Source organism: Jaculus jaculus, chromosome 11, assembly GCF_020740685.1.
Source record: "Jaculus jaculus isolate mJacJac1 chromosome 11, mJacJac1.mat.Y.cur, whole genome shotgun sequence".
Taxonomy (NCBI): domain Eukaryota; kingdom Metazoa; phylum Chordata; class Mammalia; order Rodentia; family Dipodidae; genus Jaculus; species Jaculus jaculus.
The window spans coordinates 27,213,112-27,223,591 of record NC_059112.1 but is presented as its reverse complement, the minus strand read 5'-3'; the positions used below and the strand labels follow the sequence as shown (position 1 = coordinate 27,223,591).

At 43.3% G+C, this 10,480-nt stretch overlaps 1 pseudogene; it reads left to right on the top strand.

Annotated features, from left to right (window-relative positions):
- Positions 1 to 8,622: 8,622 nt before the first annotated feature.
- Positions 8,623 to 10,480, top strand: LOC123453278 (annotated as a pseudogene).

Sequence of the window (10,480 nt, the reverse complement as noted above, 5' to 3'; positions counted from 1 at the left end):
GGCCACAGCCACAAGGCTTGGCCTGAGCCATAGGGAAAGCCAGGTGAGGGGATTCTCACTCACACCGGCCTCCTCACAAACTCAAGAAATGTGAGGGGAGGATGGCAGGGGCTCCTGAGGAAGAGGGTCGTGAGGACCAGCAGGAGAACTTCAGCCACCATTCATAGCCACCACCCCCCCCCCCCCGCCAACTGCCAGTGCAAGGGCCAGCAAGCCCCAGAGACCTTGGGAAGGGCGTTCATCTAAACAGCATCTGGCACAGGCGATCAGAGTAACAACCCACTGACCCAGCCAGCCTACCTGAGCCCACAGCACAGCAAAGAGAGACCCAAGCAGGCACGCAACCTAATTGAGACCAAAACCATCCCAAAAGATAACTGGGATTACACCAGGTCAGTACATGCCAAAAAATCCTGATATGCACGCTTGAATTGGAAATGCTAATTGCACTTTCCATGTCCAGTAAATTATATGTTAAACCTAATGGGTGGTTGGATTTGCCACTCTTTTTTTTTCTATATTTTATTTATTTATTTGAGAGAGAAAGAGGTAGAGAGTGAGAGAGAGAATGGGCATGTCAGGGCCTCCCGCCACTGCAAATATACTCCAGATGCATGTGCCTCCTTGTGCATTTGGCTTACGTGGGACCTGGAGAATTGAACCAGGATCCTTAGGCTTCACAGGCATATGCCTTAACCACAAAGCCATCTCTCCAGCCCAGATTTGTCATTCATAAATAAGCTATATTTTGAACTTGTCATTTGTTGCTTCCTGACTTATAGTGCCTTTGTTTCCTCTTCTTTCCTTCATTGGGGAAGGGTTTCTCACTTGGTCACAAGCTGACTTGGAACCCTCTACAGACCAGAAATCATAGCCTCCCAGTTGACAGGATTAAGGGTGTGGGGCAACACACATCCTTAGGGACTGTGACTGTGCTAGGGGATCTGGTTGTCATAATACCTACTCTTGCATACTCTGGGCTGTTTTTCATTGACTATGTACATTGTTTAGTTAACTTTTAGAATCTGCCTATTTGTTCCACTCAGCCTACTTGAATAATCTTATAGCAGGCATATCCAACACCGAGGGTCACTTTTCTGGTTACTTTAAGAGTTTTAAGACCCACACCTAGCACCTTAAGCTCCTACCCTGAAGATATATAACATCAGATTGATTACTACATCTAATCATACTGCAGATAATTAGAAAATCCAAGCATTAAAATAGTCCAAGATGCAAAAATTTCTGCATTATAAGAAACACAAAAAAATCAAGACAATATAAATCCACCAAAAAGTATTAATTCATCAGAAATGACCTCCAGTGAGATTGATTTAGAGGAAATGCCTGAGAAAGATTTCAGAAGAATGATTATAAATAGGTTCAAAGAAATCAAAGAGGCAATCAAAGGAATGAAAGAGGAAATCAAAGGAATCAAAGAAGACACAGGAAACCAATTTAATAAAATAAGCATGTCAATACAAGACATAAGTGAGGAAATACAAATAATAAAGAAAAAAACAGTTAGAAATACTAGCAATGAAGAACACAGTCAGTGAAATAAAAAACTCTGTAGGAAATCTCACCAGTAGAATGGATGAAGGAGAGGACAGAATATCTAAGCTAGAAGACCAGATGGCAGACCTAATGCAGTCCAACAAAGAGAAAGACAAACTTATAGAAAAGTATGAGTGGGAATTTCAAGATATTCAGGACTCTATAAAAAGATCAAACATAAGAATTCAGGGTATAGTAGAAGGAGAAGAATTTCATTTCAAAGGCATAGTAGGCGTTTTCAGCAAAAATCATAGAACAAAACTTCCCCCAAATTGGGAAAGAAATGACAATACAGATACAGAAAGCCTTTAGAACACCAAACACACAAAACCTGAAAAGAACCTCTCCTTGCCATATTATAGTTAAACTTCCAAACGTATAAATCAAAGAAAATATATTGAAAGCAGTTAGAGACAAAAATCAAGTCACATATCAAGCCCATCAGGATCACAGCAGATTACTCAACACAAACTTTAAAAGCCAGAAGGGCTTAGATGATGTATTCTATGTTCTGAAAGATAACAACTGTCAATCAAGGTTACTTTATCCTGTAAATCTATCCATTCAAATAGATGAAGAAATAAGGACATTTCACAACAAAAGCAGGCTAAAGGAATATTTGAAGACAAAACCTGCTCTACAAAAATACTCGACAGGATCCTCCATGCTGAAGAGAAAGAAAAGCACATATATAAGGAACCTGGAAAAAACAAACCATACTCAAATACTAGTTAATATAAGAGAGCAAAGGTAAAACCGGAGGAACTACAAAACAAGAGAAATGGTAAAAATAAATGTACACCTTGCAATAATATCTCTTAATATCAATGGCCTCAATGCCCCAACAAAAAGACATAGGTTTGCAGACTGGGTTAAAAAGCAGGATCCTGGGCTGGAGAGATGGCTTAGTGGTTAAGCGCTTGCCTGTGAAGCCTAAGGACCCCAGTTCGAGGCTCAATTCCCCAGGTCCCACGTTAGCCAGATGCACAAGGGGGCGCATGCGTCTGGAGTTCGTTTGCAGTGGCTAGAAGCCCTGGTGCGTCTGTTCTCTCCCTCTCTCTCTCTCTCTCTCTCTCTCTCTCTCTATCTATCTATCTGCTTCTTTCTCTGTCTGTCGCTCTCAAATAAATAAATAAAAATAAACAAAAAAATTAAAAAAAAAAAAACAGGATCCTTCAGTTTGTTGCCTCCAAGAAACCCACCTTTCTACAAATGATGCACACCACCTTAGGGTAAAAGGTTGGAAAATGGTGTTTCAAGCAAATGGACCTAGAAAACAAGCAAGGATTGCTATCTTAGTATCTGACAAGGTAGAATTCAGACCAACATTAGTAAGCAAAGATAAGGAAGGTCACTTTATATTGATTAAAGGCACACTCCAACAGGAGGACATTACAATCCTAAACATATATGCACATAACATGGGGGCTCCCAACTTTATCAACCAACACTATTACAACTAACATCACAGAAAACACCAAACACAGTTATAGTGGGTGATTTCAACACCACACTTTCATCAATTGACAGGTCATCCCAGCAAAAAATAAACAGAGATGAAATTGGATTAAAAGAGGTCATAGAAAAAATGGACCTAACAGATATATCATCCAAATGATGCAGAAAACACAATCTTTTCAGCCACACCTGGAAAATTCCCTAAAGTAGAGCATATATAAGGACACACAGCAAATCTTAAGAAATGCAGGAAAACTGAAATAATTCCTTTCATTCCATTGATCACAATGGAATTAAACTATAGATCAGTAGCAGGAAAAGCTATAGAGCATACACAAACTCATGGAAACTAAGCAATACACTATGAACAAATGAAGAAGGAAATCAAAATTTCATAGATTCAAATGATAATGAGAACACAACATACCAAAACCTTTGGGACACAATGAAGGCAGACCTAGGAGGGAAATTTATAGCTTTAATTGCCTACATTAAGAAATTATTAAACTGGGCAGATTGATGCATGCCTTTAATTCCAGCCCACTGGAGGTAGAGGTAGGAGGATCGCTGTGAGTTCGAGGCCACGCTGAGACTACAGTGAATTCCAGGTCAACCTGGGCTAAAGTGAGACCCTACCTTGCAAAACAAAAAGCAAAACAAAAAAAGAATTTAAAAAAGAAATGAGAAAGGTCACAAGTAAACAACTTAATGCTTCACCCTAAAGCCTTGGAAAAAGAACAAGGCAAACCAAAAATCAGTAAATGGGAAGAAATAATAAATGTTAGGGTATATATTAATAAAATAGAAACCAAAAAAAAGAAAATTCCAAAGAATCAATGAAACACAGTTGGTTCTTTGAAAGGATAAACAAGATTGCTAAACCCTTAGCAAATTTGACTAAAAGAAAGAGAGAAGAGACACAAATGAATAAAATTAGAGAAGAAAAATACACCATCAAAATAGATACCAGAGAAATTAGCAAAATCATAGGGACATACTATAACAACATATACTCCACCAAATTTGAAAATCTGAAAGAAATGGTTGATTTCCTTGATATAGATGACCTACCTAAACTAAATCAAGATAAGAGTAACCATTATAACAAGTATGGAGCTCCAAGCAGTTATCAAAAATCTTCCAACTAAAAAAAAAGTCCAGGCCCAGATGGATTCACTGGTGAATTTTACCAGAGTTTCATGGAAGAAGTAACACTATTGCTTCTAAAGCTTTTCCATAAATAGAAAAAAAAGGAATTCTACCAAACTCTTTCCATGAAGCCAGCATCACCCTGATACCAAAACCAGGCAAAGATAGAACAAAAAAAGAAAATTACAGACCAATCTCCCTCATGAGTATCTGTGCTATTTTTTATTACAGAAAGGCAGGAGATTACTTACACTCATAGCTAAGCATTGCCTAGGACCTTTTCTGTAATATTAATTGCTTCCAATATACACTAACATGCATCATTTAAGTTCATTGCATGTTAGTCTATATTCTTTCTTTTTTTTGTTTTTTTTTTCTATTTTCTTTGCATAACAATTGTGGGAAATGTTAAGGTTGACAAAACAGTAACTATCACATTAACTCCATATCAGATTTTAAGTGAAGTGTTCAGGGGACTAATGGAGTGCTTGACTTCGATCTTCCAGTCATCACTCCACCTAGATGAAGTCTCAGGCAGGACGTGGCAAGCAATTAAGCTTTGAAATGCTATCGCAATAAACCTTGGCAGTCTGGAATTAAACTTGCATTTCTAGATTGTGGAATCTTTTGATTAACAGATTCTAATCACAGAACATAGCTTTACTCATGAGATCATCAGGTGCCCTCAAGCAAGGGTTCAGGGGCTGTAGAGATGGCTCAGCAGTTAAAGGTGCTTACCCGCAAAGTCTGATGGCACCAGATGCACAAAGTGGTGCGTGTGACTGGGGTTCATTTGTAGTGGAAGGAGGCCCTGGCATACCCATTCTCACTACTTCTCTCTGTGTGCCCTTTTCTGTCTCTCTCAAATATATATATCTTAAAGTAAGAGCTCTGATCAGGCATATGAAAGAGCTCAATAAGTACTGGGTGGATGAAAAAGGAAACTTCCCAACCACACCCAATATCTAGCCCTTCTCTATAGTCTATTGTAGACACCTGGAGTCCTACTGCAAGAATCCAGCAGCTTGAGAGAAACAAAGCAGACAGAGAGGTAATGAGAAAGAGGGCAGAGCCAGGCATGGGGGCGCACGCCTTTAAACCCAGCACTCAGAGGCAGTGGTAGGAGGATCACTGTGAGTGTGAGGCCAGCCTGAGACTCCATAGGGAATTCCAGGTCAGCCTGAGTCAGAGCGAGACCCTACCTCAAAAAACAAACAAAACAAAACAAAACAAGAGGGCAGGAGAGATGAACATCAGCCTGGGATTGACAGAGACCAGCAGCAGAGGTGAACTGTCACGTTGGGCCATCTTCCCCATCCAGATCTCAGGATCAGGACAGACCCAGGCGACAGTTCTCAGTCCTGATCACAGGCAGGTGGCCTCTGCCTCACTCCTACAGGCATTGCCCCAGCATCTGCCTGTGTTGTCAAGTGCTGTCCTCTGGGCGTGACCAGACATTGCCCGCTGTTCTCAGCGCGGTCACCACTCTAGATTGCCTGTGTCCCAGGAAGGAAACTCATGGGCGCACCGAGCTAGATTTGGGTGGATGTTTCTTTGCTGTCACTGGCGCCCTATCTGCGGTGAACAGACATTGTACATCTCCCTGAACTCATTGGCTCACTAAGCTAGATTTTGGTGGAACTTTCTTTGGTCTGTCACTGGTGCCATATTTGGGGAGAACAGACATTGCTCCTCTCCCTGGGAAAAGTTCACACATGCAAAGACCCCAGTTTCCGCACACATTCAGACTCCCAGCAAGGCAGGGTATGAACACAAGGGAGGTTCTTGTGGTTTAAAATACTTTTGTCCTGAGAGGTTAGACCTTATAAGAAGACAGGCTCATCACTCGGCCAGAGAGCATTTCCAGTGATGTACTGCTCATGGTTGTCTTTTATCGATTTCTACACAATTTAAAGATCTGCAGCAGGAAATGACCTCTATGTAGTGAAATACATGCAAAGAAAAAAAAAAAGCGAAAAGTCTTGGCATGCAGTTCAGTGGTGATGGACTCACCTTGCACGTGTGAAGTCCTAGATTCCATCTCAGCCATGAAAGGAGGGAGCAAGGAAGAAAGGGAGGCAGGGAGGGAGGGAAAAAGGCATCAAGCAACATAAAATATATAAAAATATCAGAGGGCTGGAAAAATGGCTTCATGGTTAAGGCGCTTGCCTGTGAAGGATTCACATTCGACTCTCAGATCCCATGGAAGCCAGATGCACCAGGTGACGAAAGTTTGTGAGGTCACACATGAGCACAAGGTGGCCCATGCGTCTGGAATTTTTTTTTTTTTTTTTTTTTTTTGTGTGTGTGTGTTAGGGTTTCCCTCAGGCTCAGGCTGACCTGGAATTCACTATGTAGTCTCAGGGTGGCCACAAACTCACGTCTGCCTCCAGAGTGCTGGGATTAAAGGTGTGCGCCCCCATGCCCGTCTTGCGTCTGGAATTTGAATGCAGTGGCTGGAGGCCCTAGTGTGCCAATTTTCTCAAAAAAATATATACAAAAAAATTTGAGTCCTAGCTCATGGGTACTTGACTTTAATTTTTTTTTATTTGAGAGAGAGAATATTGGTACATCAGGGCCTTAGCCCCTGCAATAGAACACTGGACACTTGTACCATCTGGTGGGCATGCACCACCTTGGGCTTGCCTTATCTTTGTGCATCTGGCTAAGGTGGGATCTGAAGCATCAAACATGGGTCCTTAGGCTTCACAGACAAGCACCTTAACCATTAAGCCATCTCTTCAGCCCTAGAACCACTTTTTAAATATTTTATTTATTTATTTGAAAGAGAAAGAGAGAGAATGACAAAGAGAGAGAGAGAATGTGTGGCCTCCAGCAACTGCAAATGAAGTCCAAACACTTCTACCACCTTGTGCATCTGGCTTACGTGGGTACTAGGGAATGAAACCTGGGTCCTTAGGCTTTGTAGGAAAATGCCATAACCACTACGCAATCTCTCCAGCCCAATTAGCACAATTTTTGAAAGTTACAAGGCCGTATCTAGTACTGAAAACCTAATCAAAAGCATACAGCTGGAGGGGCCATAGCCACCACCACTGTTTTCTGGCCACATGGGTATATTATGCCCACAAAATTGTCCTCTACTTATGTTTATGCCCATATGTTAATGCTACACTCACTTTTGGTTAGAGAAGTTTCTCTTTTCAAACAGTGGTGACCACTGAGATGACACAGAACTCACCAGAGTGCTGAGAAGAAATGACACAGGAGTGCTCAGCACGGAGCCACCTTTATCACACCTGCCAAGTCTCAGGGGCCCTTGTGGAAGAGGTGGTGGTAAAAATACAAGAGCCAAAGGAAGGGGGCGAGCACTCCAAGAAAGTGTCCGTGGTATTCATGACCTCATACTGGTTAAAACTACTTACAGAAGACCTGCAAAATTGGGGGCGGTGGGAAATGATGACATCAAAATGGAAGAGAAGGGCTGGAGAGATGGCTTAGCAGTTAACCCACTTGCCAGCAAAGTCAAAGGACCCAGGCTCAATTTGCCAGGACCCCTGTAAGCCACATGCACAAGGGGGTGCTTACATCTGGAGTTCATTTGCAATGGCTGGATGCTCTGGTATGCGCATTCTCTCACCCTTCTTTTCTCTATCTGCCTCTTTCTCTCTTTTTGTCTCTCTCTCTCAAATAAAGAAAATATTAAAAACAATTTTTAAGGAGCTGAAGAAATGGCTTAGTGGGTAAGATGCTTGCCTATAAAGCCTAAGGACCCAGGTTTGATTCCCCAAGACACACATAAGCCAGATGCACAAGGTGGTGAATGTGTCCAGAGTTTGTTTGCAGTAGCTAGAGGCCTTTCTCTATGTATCTGCCTCTTTCTCTCTCAAATAATATAAATAATTTAAAAATGTTTTTATTTATTTTTTATTTTATTTTTTATTTATTTATTTGAGAGCGACAGACACAGAGAGAAAGACAGATAGAGGGAGAGAGAGAGAATGGGCGCGCCAGGGCTTCCAGCCTCTGCAAACGAACTCCAGACGCGTGCGCCCCCTTGTGCATCTGGCTAACGTGGGACCTGGGGAACCGAGCCTCGAACCGGGGTCCATAGGCTTCATAGGCGAGCGCTTAACCGCTAAGCCATCTCTCCAGCCCTAAAAATGTTTTTTAAAAATATTCCAGTCCGCCGTGGTGGCCGGGGCTGCAGCCAGCCTTGTGCAGTGAGCAGAGGGAGCAGCGGGGGCTCCGGCCATACTGACAGCTCCACGATCAAAATCTGCCTAGAATTTAAGGTCTTTCAGAAAGGATCCCTCCCCGCCCCCACCTCCCTCCGGCTCAAACAGAAAGCAAGTCACTGTATGTACTCCTTGCTTCCTGGCTCCATAGGAAGCATAAGTTTGTTGGGACTTAGGACAAGAAGAAAACAAGATACCTTCCCAAGGACAACCAGACACTAAAAAATTGTCCCACACTCTGACGAGCTAGAACACAACCATGACGGAGAGTGGACTTGGGGATCCTCCAAAGGCCTCTCAAAAGGATTTCGAAAATGATTCATCAATAAACTCTCAGGCACAGGATACCACAGTCACCCCGAGTAATGCTGCAAAGACTGAAGAAGCTCAGACCCCCCATCCTGCCTCTGGCCTTAACAAGGACCACCATGAGGTAGGGGCACACAGTCCAGAAAACGCAGACACACGTGGTAAGTCAGAAATTCCAGATGAAGGACAACTTGAAAAACACCCAAAGGCTAAAACAGAGTGTGAAGACAACTTGAATTCTCAGGATGGAGAACAAGGGAGTCAGCGCTCTTCAGAACATCCGAGTGAGGAGCTCTTGGATGCTGACACTAACTGCTCTCCAAGCAACGGTGACGCAGGAAGAGAAGCTGCACGCCCAGAGAGCAGCATGCAACCCTCCCCGAGGGAGCAGATGACAGCTCTGGAGAATCTCAGGAGCTACCTACTAGCGACTCCCGGGACACTCAGAGTCCTGGTCATGGCAGTGAGGGTCCAGAGAACCAGGCTTCCGTGAGGAGGCGACTGCCTGCACCAGAGGCTGGAAGTCATGAAGAGGAAACACAAATAGTGAGTGAAAATGAAGAGGTTCCACGGGATCCAATAGAAAAGACTAATTAAAAAAAAAGTATCTCTGGAACTATGCTCCCATGCTTTTGGGCGGTCTGGTCGTGGCATTTGTGCTCAGCTTTGTGCTCAGCTCTGTTAATAGCTGCTATTCCTCTCCAGCTCAGCAAGTGCCCCCAAACCCAGCTTTGGAGTCCTCCCTGGCTCAGTTTAGCCAATTGAAAGATAAGTTTCCAGGCCAGAGTTCCTTTCTGTGGCAGCGAGGACGCAAGTTTCTCCAAAAGCACCTCAATGTTTCCAACCCCACGGAGCCGGCCACTATCATCGTTTCGGCCGCCCGCAAGGGCAAAGAGACGCTCAGGTGCCTGAGCCACCATGTTGCCGATGCCTACGCCTCTTCCCAGAGAGTCTCGGCCATCTCCATTGATGGGGCTGAAAGAGCCTTGCAGGACAGTGACACCGTCAAGCTGTGGGTTGACCTGGAGCTGAGCTATGGATTTGAGAATGGTCAGAAGGCTGCTGTAGTACACCACTTTGAGTCCCTCCCTGCGGGCGCCACCCTGATCTTCTACAAGTATTGTGATCATGAAAATGCTGCCTTCAAAGATGTGGCCCTCGTCCTGACCGTACTGGACGAGGAAACCTTAGAGGCAAACGTCGGCCCCAGGGAAACTGAAGAAAAAGTGAGGGATTTACTCTGGGCCAAGTTCACCAACTCTGATACCCCCAGTTCCTTCAACCACATGGACTCTGACAAACTGAGCGGCCTGTGGAGCCGTATTTCCCACCTGGTGCTGCCTGTCCAGCCAGTCCGGAACATCGAAGAACAAGGGTGCCTTTTATAACGCTAAGCGCAGAGTGGCTTGTAGAAGGCCTAGGCTTATGAAGCATCAGTTTCAAGGTCTCCCAGTCCTGTGGAATATGAATGTGAGCGAGCAACCTGAGACCTAAGGGCAGACTGCAGAAAAGAAGCTTTCAGTTTTCACTGTAAAATCTTTCTAAGCTAAGCTTGATGAAACCAACAAGTGACCTGACAGTTTTTCTTTGCCACTTAAGCAAATCAGGTTTGAAATACAGTATGGTATATAAAATAGGATTTGTTTAAATCCCCAAATCTCACAACAGAATCATTGCACAGGAGATGTGCTTAGAGTGATTTGTGTATCCTTAAAGAATTGCTTGGACATGGACTAAAGTAGTTGCAAAAGTAATGATAATCTTTAGAAAACTTTGCTATCACATGCTAAATATTTTTAAGACTTACT